Source organism: Nelumbo lutea, chromosome 2 (genome assembly GCF_056320005.1).
Source record: "Nelumbo lutea isolate HS-2025 chromosome 2, American lotus-T2T, whole genome shotgun sequence".
Lineage (NCBI taxonomy): Eukaryota > Viridiplantae > Streptophyta > Magnoliopsida > Proteales > Nelumbonaceae > Nelumbo > Nelumbo lutea.
Window position 1 is genome coordinate 104,267,307 of NC_142685.1, and position 16,493 is coordinate 104,283,799.

Sequence of the window (16,493 nt, forward strand, 5' to 3'; positions counted from 1 at the left end):
ATCCAAAAACAGTATGAAAATGTCTACCTATAAAGAAGTTATAGAATGATTGAAGTCTTTATATGAAGAACAAAATCATTCTTGTTGGATGAGTTATAAATCAGATTAGATATGGCCGAACTAAATCTATTGGCTTGCCAAAATTTTAAATATTTTCTAACCAAACCTAGGAACCGATTTCTTGATGATTTTGAAATAAAAAATTTCGAGATGGATCTTGCAGTAAACCTGACCAGATTTGAAATCTAAATTTAAATTTGATTATACCTGATATGGAATCCACAAGTGAAGTCGATTTAGCAATGTAGTTTCTACACTTTGAACTTCTAATCTTCTTGGGACTGATGTAATAGTGTGAGCCTTCTTAGGATTGATTTTTTCTCTAAAAACATAGTTAGGAATAGAGGAAAAATATCCCTACTAGGGCTAGAATGGACTAGGCTTTTATGGGAGAAAGGGAGGTAAGAGAGAGAAAGAGAGCTGGAAAGAACTTATGATAGAATGGTTTGCCCATCCCTCTCTTCACCTATATAGAGCACTCTTCTAGTCCTACTAGGAGCTGAATTCAAATTAAATTTGGATTAAGGTTTATCATTATGGATAAACTCTATCTTATTAAAATAATGGGTGCTCCATACCTATATCCATAACTTAAATTCACCCCATGTCACATTAAGTTGTCATGTGCCTATTTAATTAATCACATTAGTAATGGGCCCATTTTTAATGGATCACTTTCCTATGAATTGCAGGGCCATGTAGACTTGAACAATGTATGGTGTGGGACCTACAAAGGTTTCAAGAAAGTCCATAGGGGTTTGGTTGGGCTCAGTTGCGCCCAACATTTACATATAAATGATCCTTGAATTCAACCACCCTATAAAGACCTAAGGACAATGGAGCTATGTAAGATGAAGCCCATCACCCTGTAATGGCCTCTTACACCTAACCACATAGCCCATGATAATCATAAAACTACTCACAAGGAAAGATCTTTCCCTTGACTGCAAAATGCAGTGTCACACTCTCTGCGCGTGTGGATATCACGAAGTGGAGGCAGACTTTTGAGAGATTGTAATGGGGACCTCTTATTGACTTTTGCAAGGGGAAATTTCCAACACAAGGGTTAAGGCACAGGCATGGCAATTCTTTATGGAGCTCAGATCTATTACCTAGGAATGGCAATAGGTAGGGTACCCGTGCAAATTGCCCTATCCATTCTCAAACCCACCTATGTATCCCTGATTTCAAACCCGTCTAACTTTTCCTCTCAATATGAAGCCCATCACCCTGTAATGGCCTCTTACACCTAACCACATAGCCCATGATAATCATAAAACTACTCACAAGGAAAGATCTTTCCCTTGACTGCAAAATGCAGTGTCACACTCTCTGCGCGTGTGGATATCACGAAGTGGAGGCAGACTTTTGAGAGATTGTAATGGGGACCTCTTATTGACTTTTGCAAGGGGAAATTTCCAACACAAGGGTTAAGGCACAGGCATGGCAATTCTTTATGGAGCTCAGATCTATTACCTAGGAATGGCAATAGGTAGGGTACCCGTGCAAATTGCCCTATCCATTCTCAAACCCACCTATGTATCCCTGATTTCAAACCCGTCTAACTTTTCCTCTCAATTTCCCAAACATGTCTAACTGCACATCCCCACCTTGTATTAGAAACATTTTCTATTAAAAAAAGTTTCTCAATGCTTATAGTGTGACTTGAACCCGAATTAATTAATGATATCATCAAATCCCTTAGCACTATTTTAAGCTACTAAGCCATCTTGCCTTTTTATGCTATTTAATGAAATAAAATAGATTTTATTAACTTTTGTGTTCATCAAAACAATAGATCCATATATATGATTAACAATTCCAACTAAAAAATAAAAGAAATAATATTTAAAATTAGCATTTTATAACTAAATGAAAAAAAAATCTATCAAATCCAAGTTGAAATCAAATGATGATTTTAATCCCAAAAATTTATACAAATAAAATATTAATAATAGAATAATTATCTTACTACTTAAAATTTATAAATTTGTGCATGATATATAATATAATAGGTTCATATTTATGCATCCCGGGAATCGGGTATCAAATACTCTAAACTCAAAACCCAAACCCTATTGGGTTTTAATTTAAAATCCCAAACCTTATAGGGCTTTAATCTAAAATCCCAAACCCTATATGGTTTTAATAAACAATCCCAAACCCTATATGGTTTTAATAAAAAATCCCAAACCCTATAAGGTTTCGATAAACAAGTCCTATTAAGGTCAGGACAGGTTAGATACCTGGAAATTCCCACGAAATTTCCATCCCTACTCAAACCCCAAGCTATTCCCACATCTCTACCCATGACACATTACAGCTATGCATTGAGAATATCTTCCTTGTCAATCATTCAAGGGGAGATGTTACCAATTTCACGTTTTGGCCAAGTGATCTAATTCCTAATGAGATGAAGATCGGGCCAAGAGAAGATAAAGTCGGCATTCAAAGTTTAGGTAGATATAGAAACAAAGAAAAAAAGCACAAAAAAAGCATGTCACTACTCATTATTTTTAGAGAAAGGCAGAACCTGTGTAGGTACATAGGTGGTATTTGGTTTGTTTGGAGGACAGTAGGGTATATGTTTCTCATTAATTAATTACCTATTCAATGCTTATGTATTTTGAGAGGGAAAGTAGCGAGTTCACATCTGCGCCCCAAAATGCCTCACAGCACATCCCCACCTTGTCTTGGGAACATCTCCCAATAACAAGTATGGGAGATGATAGGACATCATTAGGAGATGTTCCTAATACAAGGTGGGGATGTGCTGTGGGACATAGTGGGGTGCGCCCTTCTGGGGCGCAGATGTGACGAGTCTTCAGAGTAGTTTTTTGTCGGAAAATGTTCACAGTGCAAGGTGGAGATGTGATGTGGGGCATTTTGGAGTGCGCCTTTGTGGGGCGCAGATGTTAACGAGTGTTCAGAGTAGTTTTTGTCATTCCGCTGTTTCCCCATTTGTCATGGACCTTGAACCTCTGTTGGACTGTGTTGCCTTTCTCTTCTACCAAGTCCAAAAAGTATCTATGTGATCTGCACAGCTGAAATCAATGAGCGAACCACTCAGATAAGCTGTAAAATCTATAACCCTTGTAGCTTTCTGGGTTGAACTCTGGTTCTGACAATGATAAAATTTCATCTCATGTAGATGAAGTATCCAAATATGCTAAAAATGGAGTTCAGGCATTTTATTGTATTAATTTATGTATCCTTCATAATGACAGTCAAAACACATGAATGATTCATTGATTCCACACACATGTGAGGGATTGAGGTTTTGTTTTAAATATTTGGTTCAGCTCATTTGCAGAATTAACCCGTAATAGAAATTATGTTGTTAGCCAATTGTTTGGGACTTTGGGTGTTGCATTATATTATACGTAACACCATAAACTTGGCACTCTGTCCGTCTGGAGGACGTGATATTATGCAATAAGATGAGAAGTGGAACAAAGTGGCCACTCTCTGACTTGAAGCCATGACTTACGCTTCTCAGCCTGAGATTTTACCATTTCACCAAATAATGGCAAGAGATTCATCTCACCCGAATGAATATTTCCCCTAACCTTAGTAATCTTTTTTTATTCTTTTTGGGTTGTATGGACTCTGTACCAAGATCTTGAGGAAAGTTCTAAAACCTACTATTCTCCGGTTGCTTCCATTTGAATAGAATACAGATTTGCAAAGATTAGTTCTCTTTTAGAAACCCAATGGCTTAAACCCAGCTAGCATAAAATTTAAAGGAAGAAAAGAAAACTGAAGATCCATAGAGGTCAACCTTGTCAATTTTTTTCTCTTTTTTGTTTGTACCCTTTTCAAATTGAGACTAGCAGTTATTGATCTAATGTTGAAATAATAAAATCTGTTCACATGATAACATTTCTACACTATAAACAACAATGAGGTTTCAGAACTTTCTAAAACAATAGAGAGAAAAGCAAGTAAAGTGGACAAAATGAAGCCATTCACAAAATTAGATGATATATGAAGCTAGCACTTACGAGGAGTACAAATAAATGCTCATGTGCAGACCCAAAAAAACAAGCACAGAACTTGCATGCTGAATAACTTCCTACCATCATATTTATTAGAGTATTGACAGAAGGAAAAACATTTCCAAAAGAGGGGAATGTAGAAGCTCAATGCAGGACTCATTATCATGCAATTCAAGCAGCAAACATGCTGAATATTTAGCTATTCTTAATCTGTTCAGACTTTCAATAATTAGGTATATTTTGAATGAGGCTGGAGAAATGTGTTGGACTGCTAGTGCATTAATGGAACACAAACAAGACTTAGAAGGGTGTTTGATTTAGTTGAAGTTTCTTATGGAAATATAGACTACAGTGAACTCATTCTGTAGCTACAATAACAGACTTCAAATGTGCCTATGACACTAAAATAAGCCCTATTTGTGGTTGCCTGGTCGGATAACTCCTTCTGGTAATTGATTGTAGTTTATAGTCCATTTAATTTGTTACAACAATTATACAAGAAGGGACAAAAAACCAAAATGCATCATAAAGTTTGAGAAGAAGGTCAACGAAATATTCTAGTTGATTAGTCAATTTACACATATTAACACCTTTGTTGCTTTATTGATAAAAGCAATACTCAATAGAGCAAAGAGAAGATTCATCTAATAAGCTGTTATTGAAGTTACTTAGGAGATCCTACGAACACCATTAGTTGGTACGAACAGGTAATTGTGAGATTATTTTATAAGAAAATGATTTCTAGTATTCCATTTCAAAATACAAAAGTAATAATCAAAGCATTTCTAGTATCATGTAATTCCCACATGTAAGCAAATCAAAACATCTATCTGGCTCACAAGCTTTTTTAAAAGAAAAGACTAGATTAGAAAAGGTTTCAAGGAGACCCAAATTCCTCCTAGACAGATTGCAAGTTTGCAACCAGACATAGGGGATTTGTACCTCCCCTGCCCATCTTCCAACCAAGAGCCAAGGCCAACTGGAGAGGGCTTAACAGGGACTCCACTTGAGGGGCCACTCCTAAGTAACCCCTCCAACTGGCCATGAACCTCCCCTTACCCCTTAACAATGAACAACCAGAAAACAAGAAAAAGGAAACCAGCTCTAGTTCCGATTTTTATTTCACAAAACATTTGGATCTAGTAAACAATGCCTAATTCTAGTTAGGCAATCTCAATAATCTTCTTTAACTGCAACACATGCCTCATGAGGGAGGTCTTGCATTGATTGCAAAACATAATTCTCCATCCTCTCACATCAAAGCTTGCAAGAATATCCACAATTTGTGGTTGCCCTCTCTGTATTCGTGGAGAATTTCCACTTGGTCCTGTTACACATGAAAAGATACAGAAAGAGCAAAGAATATAAAATAAGTATATTGAATTGGTTAAGAGAAGAAATGAATTTTAATCTATAATGTACCTGAATATGCTACTGCCATGATCCTATGCAATGAACTTGACTCTATCTTATTTTCATCTGAAACATGCAAACTCATTTAATAGATTGGTTTCTAAATTCTAAGTGGTCCACAGGAGTTCTGCAATTTTTGATGGGACTGAACCATGGTGTCAAGACAAAAATAAAAGGTATACCACATAAGAATAACTGCTGCTGCTATCCAGAATGCTGGTCCCTACATGATATAGACCTAACCTTTGGCAAATTTGCACAAGGTGGCTGCTCTCATATTTGAACCCATAGCTCATATTTCTCAACATGGGATTTTATCATTAAACGATGGTCCCTACATGATTCTTTAGATGTACAAGAAAGAATGTTACAGGCAAGATGTTCATCTCACACTAATCAAATTTTGCCTTAACCTTACTTTATATATCTTTATAAGTTTATATATATATATAAGGAAAATTCCCGATCAGTACCCTGTACTTTGGCTGAAGTGACAATTAGGTCTCCAAACTTTAAAATGACACAATCTAGTACCCAAACTTTCAAAATGTGACAATCCAGTACTTTCCATTAACCAGTCCGCTAATCAGCTGTTAGGTGACATTTGAAAACTCAAAAATGCCCTAAGAATGCCATCTAATTTTCTTTATCAACCATCAAAAAATTGACAACAAAATGAACAGTCCCAAATTCTAGATTCTTCTAAACAGTCACCAACTTTGTTGAATAGAAGAGGCTAGGATTTGGGACTGTTCAGTTTTTTGTCAACATTTGGATGATTGATAAAGAGAATTAGATCACATTTGAAGGGCATTTTTGACTTTTCAAATGCCACTTAACGGCTGATTAATGGACTGGTTAAAGGAAGGTACTGGATCATCACATTTTGAAAGTTTGGGTACTGGATTGTCGCATTTTAAAGTTTAGAGACCAAATTGTCACTCAAGCCAAAGTACAGGGTATTGATCGGGAATTTTCCCATATATATCTACATATCTATATCTATATATATAGATATAGATAGATAGATAGATAGATAGATATAGATATGTATGTGTGTGTGTGTGTGTGTGTGTGTGCATTGTTAGAAACCCAATGGTATAAACCTACCATGCATAAAATTTCAAAAATGAAAGTAGAATAGAAGACTGAAGATCCATAAAGGTCGACCTTGTCAGTTTTTTCTTTTTCCTTAGTACTCTTATCACATTAAGAACATCAGTAATTGATATAATTTTGAGATTCCGAAACCTATATTCATAATAACATTTCTACACTAAACAATGTGATGATAGAATTTTCTGAAACAATAAAGAGGGAAAATTGAATGGACAAAAAGAAGCTATGCAACAAACACAAAAAATAACACTTACAAGGAGTACAAAATAAATGTCCATATACAAACACAAATCACAAGCACAAAACTCATAAATTGAATATTTTCCTGCCATCATATTCATTCAAGTATTGGAGCAGAACAAAAAATTCCAACAGAGAGGAGTGTAAAAGCTCAATGCAAGGCTCTTCACTGTGCATTTCAAGCAGCAAACAGGCTTAATATTTTGCTATTATTTATCTGTTTGGACTTTTAATAATAAGGAAGCTTTTTGAAAAAGACTATACTGTTCCCACTTATTCTGTAGCTACGAATACAGACTTCAGATGTGTGCCTCTGACAATGACACCAAGATAGGCCCCATGTTTGGTTACCTGGTTAGATAACTCCTTCATTTAGTTGATGATGATCTATATTCCTTTTACTTTGCTATGACGTTTATAAGAGAAGAGGAAAAAAGCAAAATGCATCATCTAAGTCAGAACATTAAGGTTAACAAAAATTCTAGTTGACTTTTCAATGTAATCGGATCTTATAGCTGCTGTAATTCTTCGAATTACATAGGATACACACTAAAGAATTGTATTGCATTACCCAAAAAATAATAATTAATTAATGTAACTTGGTGCTCCTCTTTTTGCCAAGAATGAAAACAAAAGCAAAAGACAGAATATATCCTTATTAATAAATTACATAGCACGAACCATTTATAAACAAGAGAAATTAATGAATAGAGCAATTAGTTTTTTTTTTATAAGTATAGAGCAATTATTTTATTACCATGAAATATATCATCTGTTGTCACTTGATCTGCAAGGAATAAACTTGTTCAACTGGAACAAAGTGCAGTTGAACCCTAAAAGGTATTGCCCACAGAGTGGTTGAAATGAAATCACATAATTCAGAATTGTAATGATAATGAGTGCTCCTTGATTGAACCTGAAGCTACAGATAATACAAAAAAAAAAAAAGAAGGCGTTAACATCAAGTCCAAAAATGAAGATAAAATAAGCCCATGGAATTGGCTATAAAGATGGAGTGAAATGATTACAAACCTGAAGAAATGGGTTGGCATCAAGCTCAAGGACGTTGTGGATGGAACAGTGGTAAGGGATGATGACAGAATATGATGTTGAAAGTATGGGAATGTGAAAGTTGAGACTGTGTTTCCTTAATTAATTCTCTGTAGATCAGTAACACAACCATATATGAATATCTGGGACATGAGATATCATAGCCCAATCTTCACCTGTATTGATTGAGCATCTTTCCTCTAATTGAGGACATTGCATAATTTGTAGATTTTGTAGTTCTGTTAGGTGCTGCATACCATCAGGTAAAGATGACACATTAGGACACCACCAAATAAGAAGCTGCCTAAGGGATTTGAGGTATCCCAGCTCCTCTGGCAGCCTAACCAACATCGGAACATGGTTAACCTCCAAATTTTCAAGGGATATAAGACCTCCAATGCCCTCCAATGAATGTAACCCTGTACAATATTCAATACATAGCGTAGACAGTTTTGTTAGACGATTCATCCCTTCAGGTAAAGATGACAGATTGGGACATGTAGATATATGAAGCTTTTCAAGGGATATGAGGTCTCCCAACTCCTCTGGCAGTCCAACTAATTTTGGCATATCATCAATCTCCAAAACTTTTAGAGCGATAAGACCTCCAATGCCCTCCAACGAATGTAACTCTGGACAATTTACAAGTTGTAGTATTTGTAGTCCTGTTAGATTCCACATACCTTTAGGTAGAGATGACAGATTGGGACACTGCCGAATTTGAAAATCGCGAAGGGAATTGAGGTCTCCTAGCTCCTCTGGCAGCCCAACCAATTTCGGCATATCGTCAATCTTTAAAATGTTTAGGGCTATAAGACCTCTGATCCCCTCCAATGAATGTAATTCTGGACAATCTGCAATCTGAAGTGTCTGTAGTTCTGTTAGACACTGCATACCTTCAGGTAGAGATGACAGATTGGGACATTGCTGAATTTGAAGTTCTTGAAGGGAATTGAGGTCTGCCAACTCCTCTGGCAGCCCAACCAATTTTGGCATATTTCTAATCTTCAAAATTTTTAGTGCCATAAGGCCTCCAATTCCCTTCAATGAATGCAACTCTAGACAATCTGCAATCTGTAGTTTCTGTAGTTCTGTTAGACACTGCACACCTTTAGGTAGAGATGACAGATTGGAACACTGACTAAGACAAAGCTTCTGAAGTGATTTGAGCTCTCCCAGCTCCTCTGGTAGCTCAACTAACTTTGGCATACCTTCAATCTTCAAAACTTTTATCATTACAAGGCCTCTAATGCCCTCCAATGAATGAAACTCTGGACAGTCCTTGATTTTTAGTTTCTCAAGATCAGTAAGGCACAGCATCACTGCTTGAGGACACAATGATGTCAAACTCTTACACTTTGAAATTTCTAAAATCCGGATACAACTCAAGCCATTCATCGCCTCCTCTGGAAAAGACTTTAGGTCTTCGCAGTGGGTAATTTGCAAAAGTGATCACCTTACTTCAGGGCAATAAGAAGTAGAAGAGGAATTTGTAATTGTTGCCGTTGGGATTTGATCTACTGTCCTGTTCTTCAGTATTAACTCTAATAGTTTGGCACTATAACCATCTAGTTTCACTTGTTCACCAGCTGGCATACCCCAGAGCTGGCATACCCTAAGGCTCTGCTGCATCATCATCATCATCTATTAATATTGACCAATTCTCCAAATTAGGCATGTCCATGAGTTGGAGATGCTTCAGGGATGGGAGGAATCCTTCTCCTTTTCTCAATTTACTGATAATATTCTTGAGGTTTTCCAATTTATCTAGCAATAGAACCTGGAGAAATGGGAATGGACCTAATAATTCAAGACATTCACACCTCAAACAGTCCTTTAACTCAACTTTCACTAAATTTGGGAGCAATGAGGATTTAATCATCCAAGAAGCATCTGGTTTCAGTTCTTGAACATTTTGGAGCGACAAAGATTTGATCATCCAAAAAGCATTCAGCTTCAGTTCTTCAACAGCAGGCATACCCCATGGAATACTTTCCAATTAAGGACAGTTTATTATGCTCCATTGCTTGGGAAGTAGAGGGAACAATAATAATCATTCTTGTGGCTCTGCTACACCATCATTAACATCATCTATTACTAATGACCAGTTCTCCAAATTAGGCATATGCATGAGTTCAAGATGCTGTAATGATGGGAAGAATGGTTCTCCTTTTCTCAATCTACTGATAATGTTCTTTAAGGATTCCAATCTAAATAGTCTTAGGACCTGGAGAAAAGGGAGTGGACCTGAGAAATCTAGAGATTTGCAGCTAGCACAATTCACTAAATCAACTTTCACTAGATTTGGGAGCAATGACGAATTAATCATCCAAGAAGAAAATTTCATCCCCCTATATCCCTCTATGATCAACTTCTTTATATTTTGATGTGGCTGCAATTGTTCCAATACATTTTCCTCCTCTATTGGTGCTACCTCATTATTCCCATACAAAACCCACAATGCTACCTCATCCGGAGCCACCGACGGTGTTATTACCCCATTATTCCAATCCGAGGGCCACCATGTTAATTTCAAGGATCGAAGATGTGGCTTATCCTTCAAGTTTGCTTCCTTGGAACCCATTCTATCTCTTACACGTCTAAGTCCCCAAATAGTAAGCCCACCGATGAGTTGGTTCAGACCATGCAACTCCTTGATATGTTCCCCATGTAGCTCAAACCCACTGTCTGCTATCATCCTGATTATTGCAGTTACATTCACTTGGGAAGGATGGATCCTGAACAAAGAAATGGAAAAGAAAGCCACCCAAAAGTCCTGATCCGAATGTGCATATGTACCCTATTACTGCAATCATGAACATGTCAATTCATATGAGATGGTAGGCTTTAAGTACTCTTTACCATAAGATAAAATGGGTCAAGCGTGGTCAGACCTGCAGCAATCTTAACTTTTGAAAAAGTCATTGACACTAGAAAAGCCAAGGATATTTGCAAATTTACGAAGATGAAGAAGAAGGCAAACTGTATGCTGTATTCATTGAGCGTGAAGAACTTTAACCCTGCGAGTTAAAGAAATCAGTAGAACCTGAAAAGAAACCCAAGCAACAAATTAAAAATGAAAAAGGAAAATCCCCATCTGATTGCACTTTACCCATCAATGAACCAAAGATCACCAAACATAACATGTAAGCTGATGATATGAAAAGAAAATATGCATAAGAAATCATCCAATAGGGACCATCCCCAAGTCCATGCATTTTCATCATGATTCTTAGATTCAGTTCCTTCTTGTGAACAAGAGATGTCAATATTACCTACACCAAAAGGAATTCTTGAGAAGAAAATAACTTTTAAAAAACTTAAAAGGTTAAAAATAAACTGAAATGATGACAACTAATTTAGAATGAAAATACACCATAGAGTTTTAAAGTGTTGGAATTCACATATGGGTGGTGTATACTGATTGAAAGGGACTTGTATGCTGATTGGAATTCACATATTTGTAATCAGAAGATCAGCATTTTAATGTGTAACCCTACCTAGATTCAAATAGCAATCTAGACTAGATATGGAAAGTCAATCCATAATCCAACATGAATGGGAAATGATTGGATATCGATACACCCCCTGATCTGGATAGGATCTCAACCTGGATTCAACTAGGCTTTTTATATTTGGATTTGGATACAGTTGCATCTGCTCAAGATCTAATCCATTTCATGTACTAGCAGCAATGCATATTTCTCAACCAAATTCAACAATTGTGATTTTTTTTTGTACTGCAAATATGTACTGACCTCTCATAAATATATGTACTGACCACATATACAACAATTGTGATTTACAGTTGCATGCTGTAAAGGTACTCAAAAGGGCCTATTGGAGAATTGCTAACAGCTACACCCACGGATGCTTTGGTGTAGTTGAGTGACTAAGTAATCATGCCCATATAAATCTCCACTCAAACCATTCCCCAGATATCAGGCCACCGAGGCAAAATGAGGAACAGATTTCTCAGTTCAGCCCTCTGTGGCTTCTTATCTGTCCTTGTATTCTTCTCTGAACCCTCTCATCATCAACCACTTCCACCTCTCCCAAACCCAAGACTCCTGACTACCTACGCAGCTCTCCAGACATGGAAACATGCAATTCTGTCCGACCCAAAGAACTTCACTGCAAACTGGTGTGGTCCCCATGTCTACACCTACACCAGAGTGTACTGTGCACGGATGACCCTCATCTATTCCTGCACTGGACTCATTTCAGACAATTATCCAACATTCCTTGCACTAAGAATGCACCCAGAGATCCAAACCTTCTTCTTCTAATAACTAGCATTATATATGGTATTCAAAGGAAATAAGCACTTTACAAATCAAAATATAAGATAGAAGCATGAACAAAATCCCACAACATTTCTGCAAAAAGAAGCATGCTCTTCAGCTTCCTTAGTATTGGTCTTATGAGGGTCTGTAGATAAAATGTTCCAGAGATTTCAGTTTCGGGCATTCTGATATTCTTGTTTACTGCCTTTCTCTTGACTGAGTCCATAGCCAAATTGGACATCCATGCTGTCATAAGAGAATATAAAGGAAAGTGTTCCAGTTTAAGGATGAGAGTTGGACATGAATGGTGTTTTTTATTACTGATGATTTGATTAATTGTTTTAATCTTCTTTCTTTTCTGTTTATTCATTAGCAAGTACTGACAGTGGATGTGTAAAACAATTAGGAAAGTTGGTGGATGGTTGAGATGCTAGTGAGTAGCGACTGGCTTGAATTGCTGGCCTGCTTAGCAGGACTTGGTGGATGGGTTAACTTATCATGGCACAGGGATAAGGCCTCAACAAGTGTCTATAAACTGGTGATAAGGCTATTCCGTTCTAGGGTAGTAGACCAGACTCACCACCTATAGAAATTAGAACAAAATTTGTCAGTCTATAGTCAAACTATCAGCCTACAGAAATTGGTTCCTGTGTTCACTAGGGTCAGCAATGCTTAGTATATTTTCTATCTATGTTTAGCTAATATTAGCTATATAATAAAAGTACTGATTTTTTAGATTGGTTAATATAAGTATATATTTGACTTGTGATTTTTTTCCTTTTAGCTAAAGGTGTACAATCCACTCAGAATTTAATCAATTATAATTATCCTTGAACACTAGAAATTTGTATTTGTGATAAAAGCTGGATTCTTGTTTTGATCAGCCACAATTAATTTTTTATATAATTATATATTGTAAAAATAAGGTATAACTATCATGTTCCAAGCACCCCTTGAGGGCAGATAGCCTTTTCTAGCCAAGCCACCACTAAGAATTTCAAACTCCATCATTGGAGAATTAATCCTCAATACTTCTAAATTCTATTCACCCCTGCCTCAGTGAGGCTACTGGCTTAACATGGTGTTCACTTGAACCAAGGGGACCAATTGGGAAAAAGGATCCATGTGGAAGAATGACAAAACTTCAGAAAGGGTACTGAGCTGACCTTGATGAGGACCATCATTTGGGGCTAGAACTAGCACCAATCCCATAGGGTGTATGTTTCACTTGTTCACTTCAGGTTTGAATTTCTGACACACCAATACTAATTCACGTTTGACGGGTTAGATATGCCTGACCACTGAGGCCTTTCTAGCCCAGCAGAGCTCAACTAGATTGGGGCCTCCTTGCCTCTATGTCCAGAGGCAAACAGGTGGAGTCTTTGCTATGTAACCTACTCCAGCCAATTTCCAAGTCAACTGACAACGACGACATTAGGCAAATATAACTTGTGATTCACAAATATTTACATAAAAGTACTGTTGTGATCACGACTCAAGGGTCTTAATTCCAAATATATAACAAGGTGCCAAAAATGCTCAGACGGGCTATCCCATCAGTTGTCAGCAGTTGAGACTAATAGCTCTATACTTATTACACATAAAAATTTAGATGCAATTGTACGTTTTCAAATATTATTTCATGTCAATACTTCAAGTTGAAACTTGAAAGCTAAAACTCATTGCTTGTGTCGTGCCATGTGTGCTGCTATAATCGGCATACAAGTCAACTCAAATAATTGGCCTACTATTGCATGAAAAGAAAAAAGCCATCGATGCAGAAGACTACTGAACCAGAAAATTGCTCAAACGCTTGCTTAGAAAACTATTCTCCATTTCTTTTTTCCTTAATGGATAAAAGAATAAAGTGATATTAGCTGTCCTTCTTATTTGATGGAGAGAGAGAGAGAGAGAGAGAGAGAGAGAAATCATACTTCAAATGGGGAAGTAATTTAATACCTAAATGTATTCTCTTCATCTTACCTTATCAATATAACAAAATAAACAAAACTGGATGAAATACATACAAGTGAAATTTACAGAACCATTGGAAGACATAAAAATCAAAACTCCCCAAAGAAAAAGGTGATACAATATCATCCAGAAACCCTGTGAAGGCACACTTGAAGGTGTGGAATATAAGGTAAAAAACAGGCACACTTCCTCTAGAAACCCTATGAAGGCTATGATGTCTCAGTTGAACTTGGTCCAAGAGAACTACAAGCACATTTTGAAGGGTGCAACAGGAAGCATAGGCCCTGGAGAAATCCTTGCTTTGATGTGACCTTCAGGTAGTGGAAAGACAACCTTCCATATAATCCAGCTCTTAAGAGGAGGTTAGCCAAATTAGAAATCTTGTTGCAGCTCAGGTCAATGATTTAATCTATTTTTCATGTGTATTAGTTTAATTCCAACCTTTGGGGTCTGTCCCAAATGAACTGATCCAGCTCAGCTATCAGCTTAGCTATATAATCACCATAATCTTTTATATGAAGACTGTATTTTATATAATACTGGAGAACACTTGAATTTACAGGATCGGATTTGTAACCCAAGATGATGTTGTCTTCCCTCAATTAAAAGTGGAAAAAACCTTGGTTTTTGCTGCATTTCTCAGACTTCCTAGCAACATGAGCCAACAACAGAAGTTTGCAAGAGTAGATATGATTGTGAAGGAACTAGGCCTTGAGAGGTTTGTATGAGGTTTCTAATGCAATTAGATCTAAATTTCTCCATTGAAAATTTGTGATGAACACTCATGTTATAAGGTCTAAGATTAATTAGATGAAAATGAGGCTTGAATGTGTATGAAGTGATTTACATGATTACAAGTTATAATGAGTAACTGTGATTGCCCTCTCTTTTTCATCATATATGTCGCCATACAAGAATAGGAGGAGCATTTGTGAAAGGAATATCTGGAGGCGAAAGGAAAAGGACTAGTGTTGTTTATGAAATTCTTATGGATCCCTCATTGTTGTTGCTTGATGAACCCACTTCAGGCCTTGATTCCACCTCTGCAAATAAGCTTCTTCATATTCTTCAAGGAATTGCTAAGGTAACGTTTTCTCTTTTATACTTCCTAGAACTGAAGCTTGCTAGAGAGGAGGATGACTACTCTAATGGTTGCACTCAGTGGATCCATAGGCAGGAAAGACAATTATCATTACAATTGATCAACCTTCAAGTAGAATGTTCCACATGTTCAACAAGATTTTGCTCATATCAGAGGGATGTCCTCTGTATTATGGGAAGGCTAGAGAATCCATGGAGTACTTCTCATCATTGAGGTTTGCACCTCAGATAGCCATGAACCCTGCAGAGTTCTTGCTAGACTTGGCAACAGGGCAAGTTAACGACATAAGTGTCCCAAAAGACTTGGTGACAATTTCTATAATATTTGGTTTTTCATTTCCATTTTATGAGTTACAACAGCAGTGACTAAAGGACATTAATGTTGCTTATCTTGTGATGAAATATCAATCTATCAGTATGTACAATTGAAGTACAAAGTCTGGGTGGAACCTAAAGAAAAAGCAGAGAACCAATGGCATGGAAAAGATACCACAGCACCTTCAGTTAGCTATTCAAGTTAAGGAGTGGACCATGAGTTGGTGGGAGCAGTTTATAATATTATCAAGGAGAACATTTAGAGAGAGATATAGAGGTTACTTTGACAAGCTAAGGTTTGTGCAGTCCCTTGCTTCTTCATGACAATATTCTCTCAGTACTATTGATTGTAGTATAACAAGCCAAGTAAGTAGAGAACCTACAAATAATTTAACTGGGTCATCATCTGTCAAGTCAACAACTAATCTGATCTAATTCTGTACTTAGGGAGCAGGGGAACTCGTTGCTTATGCTGTTTTAAGCATCAAAAGAGCTGGGATGATTGCCTCTTTGGTCCTAATGTTGTTTCTCCTCACTGGAGGTTACTATGTCCAGGTACTCAATCATACTTGTATCAGCAACAGTAAATGAAAATTTCCTTAACAAAGAAATATAGAAAAACAGTGTTCCAGATAAGGAAATAAATACCTGGAGTTGACATTTTAGATTTTCACCAGCATTTCATTCAGACATTTTTTTTCTTTCTATTATTTATTTCATTTCTTTCTTTTGTGTTTTTTTATGCTTTTTATTTTGGTGAACAGTCACTCAAACCTATCATGTTTTTGGAAATATATGGACTAGGGAGAGGCTACATAAATAATTTAAACCTGAATGAACTATATTCAATTACAACTCTGAATAAGAAGGAAATTAGAAAGGAAATAAATCTCTATAAAAGGTAAAGCTCTACCTCAGAAAGGCAAAATTTAGGTAC

The 16,493-nt window shown here is 36.7% G+C and overlaps 1 long non-coding RNA gene and 1 pseudogene across 1 annotated transcript; one reads left to right on the plus strand and one right to left on the minus strand.

Moving 5' to 3' along the window:
* Positions 1-4,780: 4,780 nt before the first annotated feature.
* On the minus strand, positions 4,781-5,606 carry LOC148872471 (uncharacterized). Its single transcript, XR_016106544.1, has 2 exons — positions 5,481-5,606; positions 4,781-5,385 (listed from the first exon to the last, which is right to left on the minus strand). It is a non-coding gene; the product is annotated as an uncharacterized LOC148872471 (long non-coding RNA).
* Positions 5,607-10,845: 5,239 nt separating this feature from the next.
* Positions 10,846-15,880, plus strand: LOC148872472 (ABC transporter G family member 26-like; annotated as a pseudogene).
* Positions 15,881-16,493: the final 613 nt, after the last annotated feature.